This window comes from Symphalangus syndactylus, chromosome 23 (genome assembly GCF_028878055.3).
Source record: "Symphalangus syndactylus isolate Jambi chromosome 23, NHGRI_mSymSyn1-v2.1_pri, whole genome shotgun sequence".
In the NCBI taxonomy this organism is placed as follows: domain Eukaryota; kingdom Metazoa; phylum Chordata; class Mammalia; order Primates; family Hylobatidae; genus Symphalangus; species Symphalangus syndactylus.
In genome coordinates, this window is record NC_072445.2 from 57,977,933 (window position 1) to 58,003,034 (window position 25,102).

At 41.8% G+C, this 25,102-nt stretch overlaps 1 protein-coding gene across 8 annotated transcripts in view; it reads right to left on the reverse strand.

The window, feature by feature from the left end:
* The window catches only part of PHACTR1 (phosphatase and actin regulator 1), a 584,673-nt gene that overhangs the window by 318,513 nt on the left and 241,058 nt on the right, over nt 1–25,102 (reverse strand). Inside the window, exon 1 of one of the 8 annotated variants that reach the window (XM_055263203.2) lies at nt 24,688–24,958. The exons of the other annotated variants lie outside the window; for them this stretch is intronic. The gene's annotated coding sequence lies outside the window, so the exon portion shown is untranslated. Of the gene's footprint in view, nt 1–24,687; nt 24,959–25,102 lie in introns of those variants that run through there. 8 annotated transcript variants of the gene reach the window in all.

Sequence of the window (25,102 nt, forward strand, 5' to 3'; positions counted from 1 at the left end):
ACTCTTGAGAGCAAGCCTGGAAAGGGAATTTAGATAGGTTTGTTTGTTTATTTATGTATTTATTTTGAGACGGAGTCTTGCTCTGTCACTCAGGCTGGAGTGCAGTGGCACAATCTAGGCTCACTGCAACCTCCACCTCCCGGGTCCAAGCAATTCTCTGCCTCAGCCTCCCGAGTAGCTGGGATTACAGGGGCCCACCACCACGCCTGGCTAATTTTTGTATTTTTAATAGAGATGGGGTTTGACCATGTTGGCCAGGCTGGTTTTGAACTCCTGACCTCATGATCCATCTGCCTCGGCCTCCCAAAGTATTGGGATTACAGGCATGAGCCACCGTGTCCGGCTGATAGGTTAATTTTAACAATGAGTAAACAACTGACAACCAGTAGAAAAGTCATTCATGTCTCAGAGGAAAGGACTAAACAGGGTTTTAAGCAGTAGCTGGAAAAAGTTGCTTTGGGGACTAGAACCTGCGCAGTTCTAGCTAGAGGACTATTAGGGGTTGTCGGGAGCTGCAGAGGGCTGCCAGGAGGCGCCAGCTAACTTGGTGGAAGTCACATGAGGAAAGCCTAAGAACGAGGATATTAAGACCTCTTGATAAAGTGAAAAGCAACCTTACAATTTACCTGTTTCAGTTCTGGAATTTCAAGTCAACATGCAAACATCTAATCTCCTCTCAAAGATCATTAGTAAAAGAGGCTCACTGGGATTTGGGAAGGGAGAGAGTAAGCAAAAAAGATGCAGAAAAGTCTAACAAGAAATCAAACTGGTGGCAGAGAGGGGCATAGAGAAAGCAAGCAAGCCCAGGTGGATTCAGAAGATACAAATAATTTGATGGGGTTCAAGCAACTGCCAACTCGTTTGGACCTGATCTAGACCCTGTGAATAAAGCAGAAAATATTGAAAATACATATAAAAATATATATGCCAGGATGCGCTGAAGCATACGTTTAAGCTACCTACTACAAACTGCCCACTTATACATGGTTTGTACCCAGAAGTTTTCTTCCTTGTACTTCAGAGACTTCCTGGTTCAACTATTTCGCTGGTCAGGTCATGCCCAATAGAGGATGGGAAATGAATATGAGTCAAGACAGTGATCCCGTGATAAAATTCTGAATGGGAAAACTCCTAACCTCTTAACCTGGAAAAAAGATTTGGCAATTCAAATAACAGGTAAAGAAAAGTGCCTACATCTTGGGATGCTCTGTGGAATTTTTCCTATGTAAGCATGATAAAAATCTTTCCAATGTGAGATTTTCTCAGATTGTTCACATTCTAATAGGAGAAAGAAGGGAAATACTATTTCATTTAATTTAAAGGTTTTCTTTCTATTCATGGTAGTAATCAGAAAATGCCAAGGCACACAATCATATCAGTAACAAGACATTTGGCTGGACACTTCCGATTAGCTTGCTTTGCAAGGGAGGCAGGGATGGGGAACAGTTTTTATGCTATTGTCTTTAGCATCCTTTTTCGGATTACTTTTTTCACCAATATTTTATACTATTATATTTATGAAATCAGCTCTGAAAAAATTATGAAGTAATTGGCGATTCTAGTCACATTCATCTATTGAAAAGGCCAGTTTCCTAAATGCAGCACTCATGCAAGAAGATAGATTAAATGCAGTGTTGCAGGAATAAGCCGACTGTTGCAGGCTGCATAGCTGAGGACTTCTGATCTGTAATCCTGTTTGGCGAGCATTCCCACCAGTTATACTGAGGGAAGCTGACCAGGTTTATGTCAAGGAGAATGGAAGCACATCCCCAGGCATCTGTATAACCCGCACACACCTCAAAAATGGGAGGAAGAGTAGGCGGAGCTATGAATACTGATGCACAAGTTTAATTTTAAAGACATCGTGTAGGCAGATTCAGTCCTACTTGGGGATTTCTGAAAAGTGAAAATATGACTAAGGAGAGACTTCTAAAAATATATAAATAACAGCAAGGATATATCTCTTCCGGGCTGTCTTTGTCTTTGGTCTGCACCAGTGTCTCTAGAATGGAGTAAAAAGAATTTATCTAAGACTTAGGACATGGGAGTCTCAAATAGTTTTCATAGACTTTTTTTAAAAACTGCCCACTTCATCCTATCCTCCTTGCCACAATCACACATAGAAGTCATTCTCTTTGTGACTCAAAAATAGTGAATCTAAACTCACCACAATTTTAACCCCTAACTCTCCTATGGGTTCATTCCAACGACTATTGGGCACTATTGTGTAAGTGCAAGTCACTGTCCTATTTGACAAAACACATTTGGCTCTCTGGGAGCATGTAATGTCACTTGTACGGGACATGCTTGACACGCCAGATCCTGGTGCCCTGCGTCTAGGTGTGGGAGGGTGATGAGAGGAGATAATGAATCCTCTCATCCAGGTCACTTTAAGGCCAGTGGGCAGCTGGATTTGCAAGAGCAAATAGAAATAAACAGGCCAAATAATAAAACTTTTAGCATCTGTCATTTGTCACACACGTGCACACATGCACACGCCCCCACACACACACACGCACACACACACACATACACATGCACACACTTCATGCTTCTTTTTCTGTATGCACATAGAATGATACGTTTTCACTATTAGATGAAAACTGTTATCTTGAGGACTTATGCCACCCTCCTTTTGCTATGACACAAAACAAAATAATTTGACCAGGATCTCATAATTATGTCATCAGCTTTTCCATCAGTAGATTGAACATTTCTATATACCATGAAGAGAACTATCTCCACCTGTGGCTAACAAAGCATGCTAATTGTGAAAGTGATTTCATCCTTATGCAAACAAAAAAGAACATTTTGGAGAGCCATTTTCTGGATGAAAAGCAGGTCTTCTTAAATTAGTTATTCCAAATAAACTGTGTTATTTACCAAGTATTCAACAACGAAAGGATGAAACAACCTTTTAGCGTTTGATTTTGTTCTAGAAAGAATCACAGTGGATTACAGAATTCCCCAAATACACTGTAACACTTGTTGTGTGGGGTGAGGGGGGGTCATTTTCTTTAAAGAAAAACTCACTGCATTGGAGGTCCTCCGCATACAAACATAGAAAGGGAATGTTTCTCTAAACAATAATGCCTGTGTGTGAGGCTCACAATGCTACAAAGTTACAACAAAACAACACAATGCAAGCAATGAAAACGTGCAGGTGCATTCTAATTGGGTATGCCACCGTTCTGTGGATGAGAGTAGGGTCTCTTCAGAATGTCAGACTACCACAGACCCACTGCAACTGCAAAACAGAGCTCAGGAGGGGTCGCTGGGCCTCGCCAACTATTCTCTCATAGCTACATGTGCACTGTGAACTCCTGATCTCTCATAGCTACATGTGCACTGTGATCTGCTGGCTGACTTGCATCCTTTGTTCAATGCCTGGTGCAGCACCGCCATGTTTAGAGATGCACCTAATGGATTCAGAGACATGCTTAATGATTATGATAATGATTAGAGGGAATTTGCCCAACGTAAAGAATAAGGGGCCAGGTGAACTTTTCAAGCAGCAAAAAGAAAGCAGAATTCACTCTTCCGCCTCCCCACCTGAAGAAAGGTTAAATATGACAGTCTCTGGCCAACACAGATCCTGGTCCACCAGGGACAATGCACTCAGTGGCTGGGTTGGAGGTGGGAGGGGAGTGGTCTCCTGGCCACTCTCTTCTTCAGCTTCTTCTAAAGAAAGGGCCTTAAAATCAACAATAATTTTGAGCATATTAAGGACAAAACAGTGCTAGGAGCATCTCCCTCCTCTTTTCACCAGCTGCCCTTTCTTATTCCTGCTGCAAAGGTCTACAAAAGCAGAAGACCAAGCCCAGTAATCACTAGGAATATTCCAGTTAAAATCTATAATGATCCTGGTGGTCAAACAACTCAGACGGAGGCATTTTGAGTTTCATAACTTGTTAGTACTTAATTTCAGTCTGAAAAGCTGGAAAACAGTTCTTTCCCTTGAGAGTTGATACTGCTGTGGTAAGTAACAGTTAATATGAAGTCGACCCCATGCAACAAACATGTGTCATCAACTATGAGCCAGCACCATCCTAGCAGGCACTGCAAATACAAAGAAGACATATGTGACTATTGTCAAGCTTTGCAGGCAAGAGAAGCTCATCAGAGCAACAACGTATCCCAGATGTTAAGACATAGGGTGCAGGGAGGGAAAGAATGCTTATTTTTATTGGGGCGCCCAGAGAGACTTCACTATTGGGTGTCTTGGGAGCAAAGTCTTAAAAGAGAGATATGGCAGCCAGAGTGCTGAGGAGGCAGAGCAGGACAGCAGGCATGGAGGTAGGTGAGCCCTGACTGCGTGGAACGGCAGACAGCATGAGTGGCTGGGGTGTGGACGTGGTCCTGAGAGCCTGGCAAGAACAAGTATTGGAAGGGTAAGGACTGGATCCTCCTAGAAGGCCTTGGATGCCTTTCTAAGGAATTAGTGATTATTCTTAAGATGATGGAAAACCAGGGAGACAGGATTTGAACAAGACGGGGGGGTGACACGATGAGATTCAGATTTTGAACACTGACTCTGGTGGCCAGTGGGAGATGGAGCAGTGGAGTGGATGGGACTCAGGGGCCTAGCCAAGGGCGCCGCTGCAAACCAGGCCAGGCAGGATGTGGTTGGATTTCTAGAGATGGAAGGAAATATCATGCAGGATGCTGAAACATACAGGCAGATTTGCCTTGAAGATACGGGAGCTGAAATTAGGCCTGGGCCCCTTTCCAAAGGCCTTGGGAGAGGACCTAGCCATGTGTTCACATGCACATATGTTTTTCCTAAATTTTCAAAATCAGATATTTCTATATTTTTCCTTAGGAAGACCTCCTCTAAAACAAGATCTACCCCAGCCGAGAAATGCCCTTATTTCAACAGGGGGCGGCTGAGGTTCAGAGATGTTAAATGACAAAGACATTGGAACAGATCAGGCGAAGAGAAGCTGAGAGAAACAGGACAGAGCCACACTTTTAAAAGCCTCACTTTTAAAAGCTAAATGGCCCACTATGTTTCTCAAGATAGAGATCTAGAAAAAGGTCTAGAGAAAGACTTTCCATGAAAACATTACCTTTCGCTATTAGTGGCATGCTCATTTAACTTCGATCCTTACATTACACTAATTACTGAGCTCTCAATGCTAAACAAATGATTCACATAAATCCTTGCAGACCTTGTTTGAATGGAGGATTCCAGTGTTTTACTTCCATCCTTGTAAAGCCGAGGATAACTTTATAAGTTTTAGGGGGAGAGAGTGTGTGAAGCTATTACATATGGGGGTAAGCTAAAAGAAATGGGTCCTAGATAGTTGTCCTTTCAAGTTGAACGTCTTGTTTAAATGTGTTGTGTGTGTGTGTGTGAAAGAGAGAGAGAGAGCGAGAGAGAGAAGTAGAAGGAAGAGGAAGAGGAGGAACAGCACCAATATATAGCAGTCCCCCCTTATCTGCAGGGAGGTACATTCCAACACCCTCAATGGATGCCTAAAACTGCAGATCATTTTTGGCCGGGTGCGGTAGTTCAAGCCAGTAATCCTAGAACTTTGGGAGGCCGAGGCAGGTGGATCACCCAAGGTCAAGAGATCAAGACCAGCCTGGCCAACTTGGTGAAACCCCATCTCTACTAAAATACAAAATTAGATGGGTTAGATGGGCGCCTCTAATCCCAGCTACTTAGGAGGCTGAGGCAGGAGAATAGCTTGAACCCAGGAGGCAGAGGTTGCAGTGAGCCGAGATTGCACCATTGCACTCCAGCCTGGGCAACAGAGCGAGACTCTGTCTCAAAACAAACAAACAAACAAACAAACAAACAAACACTGCAGATCATAGCGAACCCTATACATACTATGTTTTTTCCTATACATACATATCTATAATAAAATTTAACATAAATTATACACAGTAAGAGATTAGCAATAATTACTTATAATAAAATAGAGCAATTAAATAAAATCAGTTACACGAACACAAGCACTGTGACACCAGGACAGTTGATCTGATGACTGAGATGGCTACTAAGTGGCTCACAGGTGGGAAGCACCTTCAGGAGAGACAACAGATAAAGGAATGATCCACGACCCAGGCAGGACAGAGTAGACAGCAAGATTTCATCACAATATCAGAACGGTGTGAAATTTAAAACGAATTGTTCATTTCTGGAATTTCCCATTTAATATTTTCATATCATGGTTGACTATAGGTAATGAAAACCACAGAAAGTAAAATTGCTGATAAGCGGGAAAGACTATAGCAATGGGATAGGGCAGAAGGAGCCCTGGACACATATGAGAACACTTTAGTCCACAAGTTCTGGAGTCCTGGTGGCCAAATCTCTGAAACTTTCAAGGTCCTGGTTTCTTCTTGAGTCAAATGGAAGGATTGAATCAGATGCTCTACAAAGTCCCTTTTTATTCTAAGATCCCAGGTTACACATAAGTCAAATCTTATTTAAAATTCACCCAAAGACTCACGTTTTACCTGTTTGATTGTTTCCTAAAGGAGTTAAACCTATACTTGACTTTATTATAATATTCCATATGCCGCTCACGCACCACCTCTCAAAAGAAATCTAAAAGTCAGCAATCCTGCTCTCTTGTTCTGAACTACAAAATGATTGAAGCTTAGAATTCCTTGGCCAGCTGTCTCCCTCCCCTTCCATCACCCCCTCCCCCAGTGATTGATTGCTAAGCCTCTTCTATTTTTCATAGATGTTGGTAAGTTGAGTTCTCAGAAATAAAGTTCAGAAGGGGTAAAAGGAATTGAATTATCCCATTCCTCCCACCCCATATATTTCTAAAAGCATATCTAAATGCCAAATCTTTTCAATGGATGATCATAAGACCAATCGGCCCATTTTACCTATAGCACTGGCTGTGCATTTAATGAAAGATTCAGCCTACCAAGGTAGCTCATGCCTGTAATCCCAGCACTTTGGGAGGCTGAGGCAGGAGGATTACTTGAGCCCAGAAATTAGACCAACCTGGGCAACAGCGTTTAGTGAGATTCTGTCTCTACAAAAAAATTTACAAATAGCCAGGCATTTTAGTGTGTTCTTATAGTCCCAGCTACTCAGGAGGCTGGGGTGGGAGGGTTGCTTGAGACTGGCAGGTTGAGGTTGCAGTGAGCAGTTGATCACACCACTGCACTCCAGCCTGGGTGACAGAGTGAGACCCCGTCTCACAAAAGAAAAGAAAGACCTAAAATACATAAAGAAAGGCTTTTGGCCAGACTGAACCTTCTATACCAAGCAATTGAAAATGAGCTCCTTAATCGTTAAAATGTCTTAGCACTATAACATTTTCATGTCATTTCTGAAGAATGGATATAGAGAAAAAAATTCATTGCAGATTTTTGCAGAGTGAAGTTTTAAGAGTATTTTCATATAAATAACACAGAGCACCCATAATTTATTAACATATCACCCTTTTCACTCTGGTCAGGATCTTTGTGAGCTCTTCTTTAATGGGTAGCTGCAAATTAATTTTCTGGTCCATGTCCATCATGGAGGTAGCATGTTTATGCTGCTAAACATTGCAGAACAATGCCTTGTAATCTCTAGAAATGTCATAGCAAGTTTAAAAGAATGCAAAACACAGGCCATGGGCCTTCCTATGTCCTAATTGATTATTCATTTCCCATACTTCCCCCACATCTCTCACACTCATTGTGACAGATGGAGTCAGCACTACCTCGGTCCATAACCCAGTAGCACTTACTTTTTTAATTAGAAGCTTACTGGGAACGTCTACAACTGTGCAGAGGGCTTTTTTCCCTGACCATAGGAGTATGGGAGACAATGCTCAATGAAGCAGTGATCATCCAGTGATGGAGAGGAAGTACGTAAATACATGCCCCGATTTCTACACACTTAAATTGGAATAACTTGGAGGTATGTTTCACACAGTGGTCACTGGCTTGAAAATAACACCTTTTACTGACTTTCTTCTCTTTTCTGTCGTACTTCCCCAAATCCCTGCTGGTATTTTCTGTGTGCACCTCTCAAAATATCACTTGCACTCAAAATCTTATCTCTGGGTCAGCCTTTTGGAAACCCCAAACCCCAAGACCCAGCACATACTTCCTGTATCCACCAAATGTTCTGAGTTTATGAGATTGGAATTGAAAGGCACTGCAATTGAGTTGTCACCCAATTGAGTTTTCACCCAATTAGACAATGTTGGTGAATTGATTTTTATTTGGAAAAACCGAGATCTTGACAAACTGATCTCAAGGTCACATGAGTAGTTAATGTCAGAGAGCAGCTAACCTGAGTCCACCAGTTTTTTACTCTGTGAGTGAGACAAATCTGGTTAACGGGCCGGGACATTTGTGAGCTAAAATACTACTTCTAGCAGAAGCCTGTCATGAGATTTGAATTGAAGGATAGAAAAAGTCCATGGTGATATGCTGAGTGTAAGAAGAGAACAAAAGATTAAGAGGATGATACAGTGTGTGAAGGTGACAGGAGTTACAGAGAATGGCATTGCTTGCCTTGGTCAAGGAGAAATGAGAATATACAGGGAAACTCTGAAAAGGAGCTTAAAACATCTGACACTCCTGGCCGGGTGCGGTGGCTCACACCTGTAATCCCAGCACTTTGCGAGGCTGAGGTGGGTGGATCACAATGTCAGGAGTTTGAGACCAGCCTGGCCAATATGGCGAAACCCCATCACTACTAAAAATACAAAAATTAGCCGGGCATGGTGGCGCATGCCTGTTGTTCCAGTTACTCGGGAGGCTGAGGCAGGAGACTCACTTGAACCCTGGAGGTGGAGGTTGCAGTGAGCTGAGATCATGCCACTGCACTCCAGCCTGGGTGAGAGAGCGAGACTCCAACTCAAAAAAAAAAAAAAAAATCCCAGCCTCTTCAACCCCTAATATATATGTTTGTTTGTTTGTTTAAAGATGGTTAGTTCTCCCACCTTGAAAAAACAACCCCTTAGAACCCAGGACCCTTGAATAACAATCAATAAGCTCCTTTCTTCGCAGCATGCCTTTGGTCAGAACAGTCAAGGCTGTCTCATGGCCTCTGGTTTTGTTCCTCTTCTGTTGGTGCCTTGACATTGACAATTTACAGCTCTGGCAGTAAGCGAGCAACCCTAGAGCAAAATAGATAACACAGATCCTTTAAAAAACAACACACTGACCTGTTGAAAAAGAGCTTTATGAAGCTTATATTTGTCTCGAATGAAATGGTAGAAGAGAAAGTATGCCTCAAAACAGTTTATGATGCAGTGTAAACATTATTCTACGTGCCTGTTTGTTCTCATTTGTCCACATTTCCACATTCCTTTGTCATGAGACCTCTCTGAGGGCTGAACATATGAAAGTTATTCTGTAATTTATTAACTAATAATAATAATACTTTCCAAGGAAAATGATATTCTTCATGGCATATGATCAAGTCTTTATTCCTCTAAAATTTCGAGTGAAGGAGATTTAAAATTGGAGGCAAATAAATAATAGTATTATTTAATCTAGTCTTGCTTTTGTTGTTATAAATAAAGAAAAAATTTTGAGCTTATGTTCATGGTCAAAATGTGGAAGACTACATTTATTCTCAGACTCCTTTTAAACAAAAGGTTTCTAGAGCAAGGTGGTGGCCTAATCCCGACCCTGTGAATATGGTACCTTACATGGCAGAGGGACTTTGCAGCTGTAATTAAATTAAAGGTCCTGAGAAAAGGTTATCCTGGATCATCCAAATGGGCCCAGCGTAATCACAATGGTCCCTATAAGAGGAATGCAAGAGGCCCAAAGTCAGAGAAAAAGGAGTTGTGATGGCAGAAGCAGAAGTTAGAGTGATATAGGCCGGGCGCGGTGGCTCACACCTGTAATCTCAACATTTTGGGAGGCCGAAGCAGGTGGATCACCTGAGGTCAGGAGTTCAAGACCAGCCTGATCAATATGGTGAAACCCCGTCTCTACTGAAAATACAAACATTAGCCAGATGTGGTCGCATGCGCCTGTAGTTTCAGCAACTGTGGAGGCTGAGACAGGAGAATCGCTTGAACCCGGGAGGTGGAGGTTGCAGTGAGCCGAGATTGCACCACTGCACTCCAGCCTGGGCGACAGAGCGAGACTCTGTCTCAAAAAAAAAAAAAAAAAAAGAAAGAACGGAGTTAGTTAGAGTGATACCAGTGCAAGGAAAGGGCCATGACTCACGGAATGCAGGCAGGCCAGAGAAGCTGAAAAAGACACAAAAATGGATTCTCTTCTAGAGCCTCCAGGATGATCCAGCTATGCCTATACCTTGACTTAATTCCAGTGAGATTGATTTTGGTCTTCTGACCTCCAGAACTGTGAATAAATCTAGTGTTGCTTTAGGCCACCAAGTTTGTGGTAATTTATTATAACAGCAACAGAAAACTAAAACAAGGGGTATGTGTAGGAATTAATGCTGGGCAATCTACCAAACAGTTCAACCTCATGCTATGCACGGGAATTCACCCAATTTCAAGGCAGCAGAGTGGAGTAGAAAGAGCAAAGCTTTAGATGAGACATCCCCTGAGTTCCAATCCTGGTTCTGCCACTTCCCGTCTGGTCTGCGTGCCTCTGGGCTATTTTCTTCTCTGAGTCCTAATTACCTCATAGGTAAAGCAGTAGTTGTTTATACTATATCACATCCGATAGAATCACAACCCTACTGCAATGGCAACAAACCATCCAGATACAGTAAAAGGCATCAGTAGGTTGTTGTGAAGTTTAAATGAGATAATTTGTGTAAGGAGTCTCTACACAGTGTTTCTTATACAGTTAGGTGCTCAACAGAAGTCAGTTCTCTTCCTCTCACCTCAACCTTACATAGCAGGGGCTGTGTATAATACCCCAGGGAGCTTTCTAAAATGTAAAGGCTTGTATCTGCATCATTAATACCTTCCTGCCTCAACTGGGATAACAACAAAACTCCTTAGCAGGGTTTGTGAAATGCTTTTTGGATTTTAACAGCTTATTAAGACATAATTTACATATCATAAAATTCACCTGTATGTGATTCACAATAATTTCATGGGTTTATTTTTAGCATATTTGCAAAATTGTATTATGTATAGTGCAGAATTGCCATCACTACAGTCTAATTTTAGAACAGTTCCATCATCCTAAAAAGGAATCGGGTGGTAATTTACCACCATTCTTTATTCCCATCCTACCCCTCAGTAACTACTCATCCATGTTCTGTCCCTGTGGATTTGTCTTTTTGGACATTTCATATACATGGAATCATACAATATGCAGACTTTTGTCCTGGGTCATATTTACCTTTCCAGGCTTACTTTACCAATTTCCCATCCCTCAATGATAGGACAGCAAAACTGTAATTACTTTTAGTTGTTTGAGTTTTCACAGTTCCCACCCTTCTGCCTTCAGCCCTATCTATGTGCATGTGCCTTTGCCTGGAACAACGTTTGCATCCTTCAAGTATCAAACAAGACAGCTAAGTAAGATGTGCAAAGAGCCCAAGAAAGATGGTGCAAAGAGGCCAAGAAAGAAAGACTAACCCTATGGCTAGTGTTGGATGAATATGGAATCGGAGAAGAAACAAACAAGAGGGACCCCGATTTGTTTCGTCCAGTCCTAGCTGGTTTGTGCTGCTCAGCCCTGGGACATGAGTGGGTTACGTTAATTCAAAGGGCCAGGTCAGAGCACACAAGGTCTCAAAACAGGGTACTGCAATGAATAACAGGAAACACTTCTTCATGACTATCCTGGCCATGTCTATTCTATTAATGATCATTCTACTACTTATCACTACTACATGGTTTCAGCTTATGGAGAAAATGGTTAAGAAGACATTGGCAATGATGATTGTTTTTGGTCAGCCTTTGGTTCATGCACATGAGCTACCCATGGCATAAAATGGGAAATGTTTATACGGCATCAACCTCTTTCATTCTAATTTTTAATTAATTGTAATGTTTAATTAACGTCTATCATCATAATACTACTGGCAAAAAGATGGGGTAAATAAGAATGGTTGTTTGTTTGTTTGTTTGCTTGAGACAGAGTCTTGCCCTGTCGCCCAGGCTGGAGTGCAGTGGCGAGATCTCGGCTCACTGCCACCTCCGCTTCCCAGGTTCAAACGATGCTCGTGCCTCAGCCTCCCGAGTAGCTGGGACTATAGGCACACACCACCACGCCTGGCTAATTTTTGTATTTTTAGTAGAGACAGGGTTTTACCATGTTGGCCAGGATGGTCTCGATCTCCTGACCTTCCACCTCGGCCTCACGAAGTGCTGGGATTACAGGCGTGAGCCACCATGCCCGGCCAAGAATGGCTTTTTGGTGGATTAAATTTAAATTCTAAAATACTGCTGTGCACTGAAGTCTTCTCCCTTTGGGTTTAATATTTAAATAAGTTGATGTGTTTATTAGCTAAATTGGGTCTGCATCCATCTGCCAGAGTAAACAGGGACACATTCTTTTCTATGTTGCCATAGTTTTATTATCAGAAATTAGGAATGGCCTTAAAATAACTGCTCCTGTTGGCTAATTATTGTGAGGAAGAGAAGTTTAGTCTCAATTAAGCTAAACTGACATAATTGCCTTTGGCAGGCATTCTCTAATGTTTACGTCCACAGTATTTAATTACCCCAACTACAGACAGCACATTCAGCTTCTTAGAGGTGCACTTTGCAGGTGACTCATCCAAGAAGATCCATCAGGATGCAGTTAAAAGCAGAATCATGTTCTGCAGAAGCAATATTACATTTATTTTATGCTAGAGACAAGTGGATTGTAACATTTGTTCTTAACATTTGTGTGTGTGTGTGTGTGTTTTGAGACGGAGTCTCACTCTATCGCCCAGGCTGGAGTGCAGTGACATAATCTCGGCTCACTGCAACCTCCACCTCCCGGGTTCAAGCAATTCTCCTGCCTCAGCCTCCTGAGTAGCTGGGATTACAGACGCATGCCACCATGCCCAGCTAATTTTTTGTATTTTTAGTAGAGACAGGGTTTCACCATGTTGGCCAGGCTGGTCTCCAATTCCTGACCTCACGTGATCCACCTGTCTTGGCCTCCCCAAGTGCTGGGATTACAGGCGTGAGCCACTGCACCTGTCCTGTTCTTAACATTTTTAAAATAACATTTTCTCTTGATTTTTTTTTTTTTTGGTGCAAGATTCTGAGTTCTCAATTATGTGTCTAAGTATTTGAGCATATATTTTTATATATGCTCAATATATTTAGAGATGGGGTTTCACCACATTGCCTGGGCTGGTCTCAAACTCCTGGGATCAAGTGATCCTCCCACCTCGGCCTCCCGAAGTGCTGGGATTACAAGCATGAGTCACCATATCCAGCCTAGGAATATTCTCTGCAGAGGTGAAAATACAAGACAGGTTGCTAGATTTTCATAGCCGAATGTCAACTCTGTAGTTAGTGTATTTGGAATCTAAGGCATTTGGCTCTTTCTTTTATCAGGAAGACAGAAATAGCCACTTAAGCCTCTTACTAGAGAAGTCAAGTATGAATTCCCTGCAATCTAATACTCAGGGACTCAGATGAGATATCTGATTTTAAGAGAAGCAGACTAAAAATATTAGCTCAATTTCTCCAGGTCAGAGGTTCTCAGGGCTAGCTATACTTTAGGACTGCTTGAGGTACTTTAAAAATACCTATGCCCAAGTCCCACCCAGAATATCTGAGTTAGAATTTTTAAAAGGCTGTCAAGGGTCATGAACCACTCTTCTAGAACCTTGTTTCTCCAAGTGTGGTGCATGGACTGGCAGCATTACCATCACCTGGGAGGTTGTTAGAAATGTAATATCTTGAGCCCCACTTCAGACCTGCTGAATCAGAATCTGAGGATTAACCGGACCCCAGGAGATTCTAATGCATTTGAAAGTTTGACAACCACTTTCTTTCTTTTTTTTTTTTTTTTAAAGAAGATTCTATACATTTTTACTATCAGATCATCAAAAAGCAGCACAGCGACAGAACTCCCTGGTGAAATGCCTTCATTGAACTCTAGTTTCATGATTTGCCTCGGGATCAGTGGAGTCCATTTGTGTCAATTATACAATTCTCATCAAATCATCAAAGACATTTTCCTACTATATATCCAATATCCTTTGTACAAGAATCCACACAACAAAAGTCCTTTTGCATTTTAGTGACAAAAAAAGCTTACGTCACCAGATGAATTTAGTTACTCCTTAATTCAGACAGAAAGTAGAATGATGTTTTCAAGGGGCTTAGGGGAGAGGGAATGAAAAGTTATTGTTTAACGGGCAAATGTTTCACTCTTGCAAATGAAGAGTTCTGGAGAGGGATGGATGGTGGTGATGGTTGCACAATATTGTGAATGTACTTTATGCCACAAGCCTGAAGACTTAAATATAGTCACGATGCTAAATTTCATGTTATGTGTATTTTGCCATGAAAAAAAAATTAAAGAAACTCAGGAAGAAAGAGAATTTTTCTTCTCCTTTTCCTGGAGTCAATAGCTCCTTTGAAGCTGCTGTTTTCCAAGCTCCTTTGTGAAATTTTACCTTAGGCTTTTAACGGCTACAATGCCAACATGATTTCAGTAGAGAAGTTATCTCTGAACCATCATTTAGAAAATGGAATGTGGAGAAGGGGGCATGCGATTCCAGGAAGGGCGATGAGTTTGAGTGGAAATCATGGAAGCCCGTGATCACCCTTCCCTTGGGTTCTTTTCCCTGAAAGAGTTCTATAATTCTCGTGAGTGGAGAGGGCACACAACACAGACTCCCTGAAGGAATTATAAAGCCAGCTCTGCCATGTTGGAAACCTCGGTATCCAGGGCTTCTGCCCCGACGACCAAATCCAGAGCCTCTGCTCAGGCGTCTGTCAGCTCTTGGCAAAATGGAACTTCCTGTTTTCAAGATAGTGTTTTAAAATGGCTCATAAAAGCTTTCTTGGACAAAACTAGTCCTTGCAAAACAATATTTTGATGATTAAACTATAAATGAATCAGAAACATATGGAGTGAATTTCCCTTGGGTTTGGCAAAGCACACTTTGGACTTGATTCCGTCTAGGATACTTGAAAGATGGTTGCAAGTGTTTGCGGAATCAAATGTGGCTTCACTTTTCCCAGTTCCATTTCTAGGGAATGAATGTTTAAGGAGAGATCAAAGATTTCTTAGGTTTGTCATAGCCTTCGTTTCTACACTACCAGATCTCTACACACATGCAGAATTTACTCACCTAAGAGTTACAGTTGACTGAGTATATAGCACAGTTGCCAGCAACATTGCTTTTCTCTCTCTCCCTGGTTTCAGTATAGTTCAGCAGGTTTCTTCTTTAATTTATAAATGAAGGGTTTCTGACTTGGGTTATTTCAAAGAATAGAGACTCCCTTTTAGGAGAACTCTTTTCCACTTACCTACAAAGATTCAAGCTTACTTTTCTTCTTGCAGCCCTCAGCATTTGAACTCTGTGGGCAGAGTTGTTTTAATGGAGTCCCACAGCTCTGGAGAGGGCACCTTCCATGTGGTCAGAAAGAATGCTCACCTCCTTGGACATCTTGGAGGGCCATTTGAGGAACAAGGAAGGAGCCCGATATTCTGATAAGAGTTTTTCCCTATTATGTATTGTCCACACTTTTTAATATATGAAGATGAAACATTTGCTGTATTTGGAAACACTTTTATCCATAAAAACAGTACTAAGAGGGCTGTGGGAACAGCCCTTAATACCTAGGTATTGAGGATTATTTAATTTTGTAACATCTCAGGAACATGGGCAAATAATTCTCAGCAATACAAATTTGGGAAACGTAAAGAGAGACTTCAGGTCTTTAAAAAGGTTCAGAGATAATTCATATCAGAGATGAAGTGTAAAATGAGGACCATATCTTTTTATTCCAGATTATCCAAATCTAGTAGAAAAATAGCATAACCATGCTTCTCCTCTGTTCATGACACATCTGTAAGTCACCTGTAGCTCCACTAATATGAAATGCAAGAGTAACTTCTCAGTAATATATATTATATTCTAGGAAACACTGAAATGTTCACATATTTTTACTAAACAGCCCAATATAACATAACACAAATAAAATGTCCATTTTTTTCAGCTACCAGATAATTTTAACCACCCTTTTACAATATCAACAAAACAAAACAAGAAAACCTAAAGGCCAGGAGAGAAGAACAACATTCCTGTGGGAGAAAAGAATTTGAACAAAAACATGAAGGTAGAAAAATACGTGATGTAAGGAGAATGTTGGAAACAGTAAAAATAAAAACAAGAAACTAGAGAACAAGGTCAGGTATCATTAACGTTAGTGCTTCTCTTCCTCCAAGATCTGAAACTCCAAAATGTCCCACTGTGATCACAACCAGCCAGGGTCCCCTTGCCCGGGTTTGCATTCCCTTTTCTGCGCTTTATCAGCAGGATGTCCAGGGACAAGTTACTTTACTTCTTTGAGCCTCACTGTCCTCATCTGTAACATGGGTATAATAGTCCCTCTTTCTCTCTCATAGGGTCGTGAGGATTCAATGACATCATTTAGCAAGAGTCTCTCAGCAGCATCTAGAATATAGTGAGTGCTCAGGAAGTAACAGCTGGCCCGTCTGCCCCCAGCCTGAGCCCTTACTTGCTGCTGGAGCTGCTTCCTACCCTCCCTGCAACCTTGACTCTCAGGACCTCCAGACTCGACCTTCCATCACCTTCACCTGACTTCAGGGTCCTCCTGCACCCCCTCCTCCTTGTAGCCCTCCACTTGTGCAGTCAGTGGCCAGAGCCTATTGATTCTACTCCCTCAATCATTTATACTTTGCCTCCTCTCTTCCATTCCTTGCCATTGCCATGTCCGGGCCCTTTAATGTCTTTAGAATTGTGTGCCATTTATGACATTCCAGTCTGAGTTCGTGCTAGCATTGCAGCTTCCGACAAGTGTCTTATTTCTCCAAGCCTCAGTTTACTTTTCTGTGGGAAGGAAATAACTAACGGATCACTATTTATGGCAGTTTTGTCTCATAAAGTTACTGTGAACACTGAATTAGTGAATACTGAACCATTGCTACTGGAGGAAATGCAAGGTGACGTCTCCGTAAGCACGTTTTCTTCAGCCCACCTGTACATACCTTTGGTTTTCTGTTTGTTTCCGTTGAACCACGCCGGATTTAACATATACTGTTGATTCATCAACATTGAAGCCACACGGCCAACTGCACTATCACTCATGCTTGAGCCATGCTCATTGTATGTTCTCCATAAAGCTCGTCACAGCTTCCCTGAAGTTAAAAGCACTGCATGGCAATTCAGCATGACACTTGGGGCCATTCGAAACGCAAAACCACCAACAAAATCACCAAAATGCAAAAAAAAATGCACAAAATAGACTGCGAAAAGGACGCATCAACAGGATGAGAGCTCAAACAGGGAGGCAGAGCCTCGCTTTGTTCCATCTCAGCTCAAATTTTCGCTGCTCTGCACATGTCTGTGAATGGCTGTGAAAATGCCACAAGGACTGATTTTTGGGGTTACAAATACATTCTAGTGAGTAGGCAAATTTTGCAAAAGCAGACTCCAAGAAAAATGAGGATTGACTGTACAGTCAGCCCTCTGTTCAATCCATGGGGGGATTAAAAATGTGAGGAAAAAATAAAAAATAACAATACAGCTGTAAAAATAACACAAATGTAATAATACAGTATAACAACTATTTACATAGCATCTACATTCTATTAGGTATTATACGTAAGCTAGAGATGATTTAAACTATGTGTGAGGATGTGCATAGATTATATGCAAATTCTACACTATTTTATGTCAGGAACTTGAGCATGGGGGGGTAGGGAGGCTGCGGGACAGAGTGGAAGTGTCCAGGAATCTGCACTGTGGTTCCCTGTGGATATCAAGGGAAGACTGTGTTTGTACCTAAACAGATCTTGGTAAAATGAGGAACAGCTGTATTTGTACCTACCATGCAGGCTTGCTGTACAGATTAAGGACATAATCTAAGAAGCAACTACTAGGCAATTAAGAAGTGAGAGCTATTACTATTATTTATTATCATTATTATTTATTACCATTATGTTCCCCACTGCTGCAGTTGCATTTGTAACTGGTGGTGCCCCCATCAACTTCCATTCACTCCACCAGACACATAGACTTAAATTCTGACCATGTCACTTCTGGGCTTGGTATTGAAATTCTTTTCAATGCATCTACCGTCGGTCCCTTTCTCTCTACCCTCTCGTTCAACAAAACTGGCTTGGCCACCATGCCTCATGTGCACTCCAGGCGTGCCTTCCCCTATGAATTGGCATTCCACTTACTCTCCTTCCTTTGCTGAAAATGTCTCCTGCCTCTCTCCTTCCGTCCCCCATTCTCCTATATTGAAATATACCTATTCAGCTCTCAAGACTCTTAGGTTGAAAACATCCCTAAAGCCTTTTCTAGCCAGAATTAATATCTCCCTCTTATCATCCTCAATAATCTTTTTTTTCTGTTCTCATGGAAGCTGTCATTTTCTATGTTTTGTTCAAACTTTTATGTACATGTTTTATTTCCCTGAATAGGTATGAGTAGATTTGATTCCTTTTCTCATATACTGTGGAACTCTTTGCACAATACCTTGTCTTTAGTACAGTAGATAATAAATGCTTACTGATTAAATACAATAACAAAAATACTCACGAGGTAGTCGGTTTTGCTTTACTGAAAAAGATGATATTTATAAAAACACATTTTTTTTTACTTGAGAAATTCTGCATATGAACAAACCAACTTTAAATTAAAAAGAGAGTTCGTAATTTCTATGGAAGCCAAAGGGAGACAATACCAACTAGTTTTCTTAAAGTCTGGTGACTTGTTTCTGAACGTTTGCCCTAAACATTTTCAGCCTCCAGGCCCTTTTCTGGGCAAGTCATGAACCCTGAAATCAGAGCTAAATAATACAGGTGCCAACATACTCCGAATTACATCACAGGGTCTTTCAACAGCTTCATTCTAATGACAACAAGAGCACTTCACACTTGGTGAGTTCACTGCATCTAAATAGCTTGAAGCTTGGGCAAACTAATTTTGTACACTAACCTGTTGCTTCTCTGCCTCTGAAATGGAGCCTGGTAGAGGGTAAGTCTTTCTACTCCTGACTGAGTGTGTTCCTGTTTGTGAGAATCGGGAGGTGGGAATCAAAACGCCCAGATCATAACGCCCAGGGAACGAATACTTCCTTCTCGGGCACTGGAGGCATACCGTATTTTTAATGAAGAAAGACATGGCAGGGTGTTTTACAAGTTACTAAATGTGTGCTCCTTTGTTCCTCCTAATATATTTTTTCACCATCATCAGTTGTTTTTTTTTTTTTAAAGAAAATCAAAGTACATGTCTTGTCTGAATGATTTCCCCCTTTATGTTGCATTTTCCTGTTTGAATGGAGAATCCAGGCTGCTACCAGGGAACTGGTCTATGCCTTACCAAAGTGTGCAAATGGTCCCGGTAATGGTGCAGCTGTGGAGGGGAAGAGGAAGCAGTGAGCAGGCTCACCCTTATCTGTGGGTGCCTGCAAATCACCTGCTCTACTCTTGTTATTACTTTCTTGTCCATGCCTTTTCATGTCTGTTAATTTGGAAGAGGCGTCAGTTCCCCCGCACTTCCCATATTTGTGAGAATACCTCAGCTATGAGCTGGACTTCCTGTCTCTTTCTCTGAATTCCGAGATCCAACATTTAGAAAGGAAGTGACTTGTAAATACCACTTGCAAATCGTCTTCCTCTGTACTGACCAATTCTGTTTCAAAAATAGATAAATCAATGTGTATGTGTGTGTGTGTGCATGCATGTGCTGAGGTGTGTGTATTTTAAGTAACCATATCCTTGAATATCACTGTTCATGCTGAATGGAGACAGGGAGAGCTGGGGACTGACTGAAGAAACGGAGAAGGCCATGCATGATTCTGCAGAACGTGGCAGGAACCTGGATGACAGGATCAATCTTCCTTTAAGTGATGAAACAGTGAAAGGAAGTGGGAAATTATCCAGAGACATGCCGTAATCCTTTTGACCTCAAAGGAACATCTAATTCAAAACTATGTTAAATTCAATCTCCAAGAACAGCTGTCACCACAGAGCTGCAAAACTTGTTAGGTACAATCTACCAGTGCTTTGACAGAATGCCCAGGTGGAAGTCAATAAAACAAGGTCCTCCCTTTCCCTTGAGATTAATATACGCTGGAGAGTCAAGCTTCTCTGGAAGCTTGGCCCAGGTCTACCAGGCTGCCTTTCCTGGAGTCTCCTCACAGCAGTTTGGCGATACCATTTTCTTCTAAGGCGGTACCATGTTCCCTAATGGATCTGATCAATTCCTAAAACAAGAAGAATGCATTTTTAATGAGTTTTCTTCATTAACTTGATAGCTGCTGGGAGCCAAATTGTGCTCCCTCCTAAATTCATATGTTGAGGCCCTGACCCCTAGTATGTGACCTCAGAATGTGACTATATTTGGAGAAGGGCCTTGAAAGAGATGATTAAGGTTAAATGGGGTCATAAGGGTGGGGGCTAATCCAATATGACTGGTGTCTTTATAGGAGAGATTAGGGTCAGGAACAGTGGCTCATCCCAGCATTTTGGGAGGCCAAGGAGGGAGATCACTTGAGCCCAGGAGTTGGAGACCAGCCTGTACAACATAGCGAGACTCTGTCACTACAAAAAATTAAAAAATAAAGAAATTAGCTGGGGTGGTGTCACACCTCTGTGGTCCTAGCTATACAGAAGGCTGAGGTAGGAGGTTCACTTGAGCCCAGGAGATCAAGGCTGCAGAGAGCTGAGATCACACCACTGCACCCAAGCCGGGGTGACAGAGACAGATCCTGACTCAAAACCAAAACCAAAAACAACAAAAAAAGAGAAGGAGATTACGGCACAGACACACACAGACCAAGAGGCAACTATGTGGGAGGATGAGGTGAGAACGTGGCCATCTACAAGCCAAGGGGCAAGACCTCAGGAAAAATCAACCTTACCAGTACCTCAATCTTGGAACTTCAGCCTCCTAAACTGTGAGAAAATAAATTTCTATTGTTTAAGCTATCCAGTAGTATTTTGTTATGGCAGCTTTAGCCAACTAATACATTAGCTATGGATTATCCAAGGTGATTTTCTTCATTACTATCTATAAGAAAATCCTGGTTTTCAGTAACACACATATTCCTTTTTTGGGAGGTCAATTTCTTTAATCCCAAATAGTTATTAACACAAGTTTGTACTTTAGGTTCTTGTCTTCCTTTCAGTTTGGACACAGGATATCATATGTTCCTCTTTGATACTCTGACAGTAGGGTAGGAATTATTTTCACTATAAGTGAAGAAACTGACTCAATGGCACGATTTACCCAGGGCACATGAATTTAGAACCAAGTCTTTCAATACCACTTTTTCTGCTGCTTCTCCAACATTCCACTCCTTCTTCTTTTTCACTAGCATTAGAATATACCCAAGTTTGGGTGTTTTTCCATCTCAATTGTTTTTGAAACTTATGTCTCATCTTTCTGTATTCTGTTGGATTGTTTTTTTCTGTTTCTCTTAATTTTAGACATTTGTGTTATCTTTGTGATGGATTTCTTAGAAGAAGACACCCTACACTACTTTTCACTCTGCCTTCTTTAGGACAAGTTCCAGGAGAGATTTTTTTATCCAGTTAGTTTCCTAGAGAAGCTCAAGCTATACCTAGAGAACCTTTTATGAAACTCTTTCCCTGCAACCGTGGATCCTGAACTTTGTAGGAAGCTGAATACTCATGGAATGCCAAACTTAAGGGCCTTGGGCGTCTTTACCCTTTAGAGTAATTGTGCTACTGTCTTTGGACTTTACTGTATACAGTCAGGAGTTTGCTTTATGGGAGGCATTAAATCCCCATGTTAGGAGACTGCAAAAAGTAAATAAAAACACAGTCATTAAGGGGCCATACAAGGGTAGCAGATTCTCTGTTGTCCCTAGTGGAGGCTTGGAGTTGTATAGTCATGGATCACTATAGCCCATCTGCAGGAATTTTCCAAGTGGGGTAAAAGCCTACAGGAGCCCTGAGCCCATCAGATTCAGGATGAGAAAAGGGCAGAATCACAACTTATAGCATGGCTGAGGCAGGAAAAATCAAACCTACTACATCCATTAGAAGGTGTTTGGGGCTGTCCGGAGACAAGGGCTACTTTGTCCTTGTTGGACCCTCCCTGCTGTAGGGTCGCTGTGACCCAGTGGTAGAGCGCAGGGAGTCTGGGGACAAATGTTGTTTATCTGGTGCTGCCACTGATGCCCTCTGTGGCTTAAACCAATTCAACTGACCCTTCCGTCCAAAACACCAGACACTCGTGCCTTCTCATCTACAGAAATACAAGTGTTATTGAATTAATTCCAAAATATTTGTAGGAGCACAAATGTGAGCTAAAGTTTCACACATATTCTATACTCACTGGCACATTCAAGGGAAAAAGTGACCTGGTTTTTCAAGTACTTTGTGGTCACTAGATACCATAAATGATAACAACAGTAATAGCAGGTACTTTTTCAGGCAGTAAGTATGCCAGGCAGAGCACTATGCGATGTTCTATATAATTTACTTCCCATACAGCCTGTGAGGTAAAGCAATGTTACTCTCCAATTTTATGGATGAGGAAACTGAGCCTTAGAAAGGTCAACAAACTTGCTCAGTGTCACTCACTGAAAAGGTAGCAGAATTGGAATGGAAACCTCAGTCAACCTAACTAAAAAAAAACTTAAGCTTTTAATCAAAGCACCTTGACTTCCATAAAGACTGAATTTTCAAAATCTGTCCTATTTCACCAGTTGTCCCATAAACTGTTGGACTATCCCAGAAATGAACAAAACCTGGCATCCAAACTGCATTTCTCAGACTGTTTCTCACGCTGAAAGCAACATAAAAGTCCTCTGTAAGATCACAAGTCCTGGTCCTTGATATAGAAAATGTGGGCACCATGATCTATGCAGAGGAGCAAATTTTAGAGAATTAGAGTGGAAGGCAATGCACTCAAAACCAAAACTATTTTGAGCATCTTGTTATCTTCTGTGATTTGGGAGGCACCAAAGAGCCTTGTAGTACCTGGAGGTCACCCTCATGGATCTCAGTCCTCACGATATTATTGAAGTGTAGAAAGGTAGGTTTCCAGCAAGTTTCAACAGATGGAAATCCAGATAAAAGGAACTCACTCTGCTGATATTAATTATTTAAGCAACGTTTTCTCGAGGGACTGCCATGGCCTTAAAAAGGGGCTCTATGAGGTGTTCTTTTATATTATGAATATTTGTAATACTATAGCATCTACATTTTAAGTATGGGCTTTAGTGAAAAACTGTTATGCTTTTTTAGCTTTGTTGTTTAGTTTTGTTTGCTGAGCATCGGAAGAGATGGGAGTGATAGGGCCACAGTAGAGAAAAGACTAGAAATTCATGATCCACAGTCTTTTTGCTTCCCAAATGTGGACCATGGTTTTGAAGATTTAAGAACACAGATTTAAGATCATTTTTTAATTCCGATATTCAAATATCCTCTTAGAAGATAATTGTACCACTTTAAAGGGTTGTTTCTGTTTTCTTTTCTTTCTTTTTTTTTTTTTTTTTTTTTTGAGATAAAGTCTCACTCCATCACCCAGGCTAGAGTGCAGTGGTGAGATCTGGGCTCACGGCAGCCTCCACCTCCTGGGTTCAAGCTATTTTTGTGCCACAGCCTCCCCAGTAGCTGGGACTACATGTGTGTGCCACCACGCCCAGCTAATTTTTGTATTTTTAGTAGAGACAGGGTTTCACCATGTTGGCCAGGCTGGTCTTGAAATCCTGACCTCAAGTGATCCACCTGCCTCGGCCTCCCACAGTGCTGGGATTAGAGGCGTGAGCCACCGCACCCGACCCCTCTTTAAAGAGTTGTTTCTATCAGATACATTCAACTCATATAATTTGCCCAAACTGAGAGAAAGGCAGAAAAAGAAGGAAAGGCAGTGAAAACTTGAATGCCTCTTTGTAGATACTATTCTAAAGACACTTTCCTTTTGGTGCTAACATCACCATATTTTATTTAGAGCAGCTCATGGGGCCAAACAATAAAAAAGAAATAACAATTAGAAATGAACTCTTCCAAACTAACACCTTGCCTATTTCTCAGGCTCTTTAGAAATCAGCGTTAAAAGAATCCATGTAGCATTTCTTACTCATGCTGAGTGAGCTGTTATCAGTTCCCATATTGATTTTTATCTCCATGCAGCAAGCCTCAAAATGCCACTGCCCCAAGCTGGAATCCCACCAAGCCTATCCCTTGTGTTTCCGTTTATTTTCCAAGTCCTCTTTCCTTTTTCTTCAGCCACAAATTCTCCCTGAACCCACTTTCCCCAAAATAACAGCTGCGGATTCAATTTTTCCTTTCCTGTCTCTTTAAGTCAGAAACTTCCTGAGGTTCCTAAGAGCTGCCTGCCTCAGCAGGCACCAGGACTCCCCGCAAGTCTCCACTGCAGTGAGATTTGCAAGTGAATCTCCTTTGAAAATCATCACCAGTTTTGTATCGTATCTATCTCCTCTGACTTTGGGGCATCTACACTAACACTGTGGGCTCCAGGATATCCTATGAACCCGGTCTGAGGATTTCAAAACCAAATCTATTGATATTGGCAGCTCCATCAAAGGAAAATTCTCTAAACCGAACAAGGCATAAAACCAATACAAAATCCATCTAACAAATAAACAAAAGGCAGTAACGATTTCCGATGCCAATGCCTACCTTAAAGGCTGCCCAAAGCTCTTTGCTCCCACATGCATCCGCCTCTCTGGGTCTGTTTCCTGGCTTTCCAATAGCTGTGCTTTCTTAAATTGAGCAACAGTCTCCTCAAGTGTCGGGCTCTGGAAATACACATGCTACACACGCCCATGCAGCCTCTCAGTGCCAGGCAGCCCCTTCGCCTTCCTTCCCGGCCGTGCCAATTCCCTGGCCGCTGACCAGCTCCCACGTGGGATGGAATGGAGAAGGGGAGGGTGTCAACCAAAGTCGGGGGATGGATTCAACTCACCGTGGACTAGGTGGCCACCCATCTGGCAGGAAGGGTCCATTTTATCCCTTTCCTAACCTGAAACCGCCGCCACGATGGTCTCTCCAGCCTCTTTCAGAGCCTAGAACAGTTGGCAGGCACACCAACCCC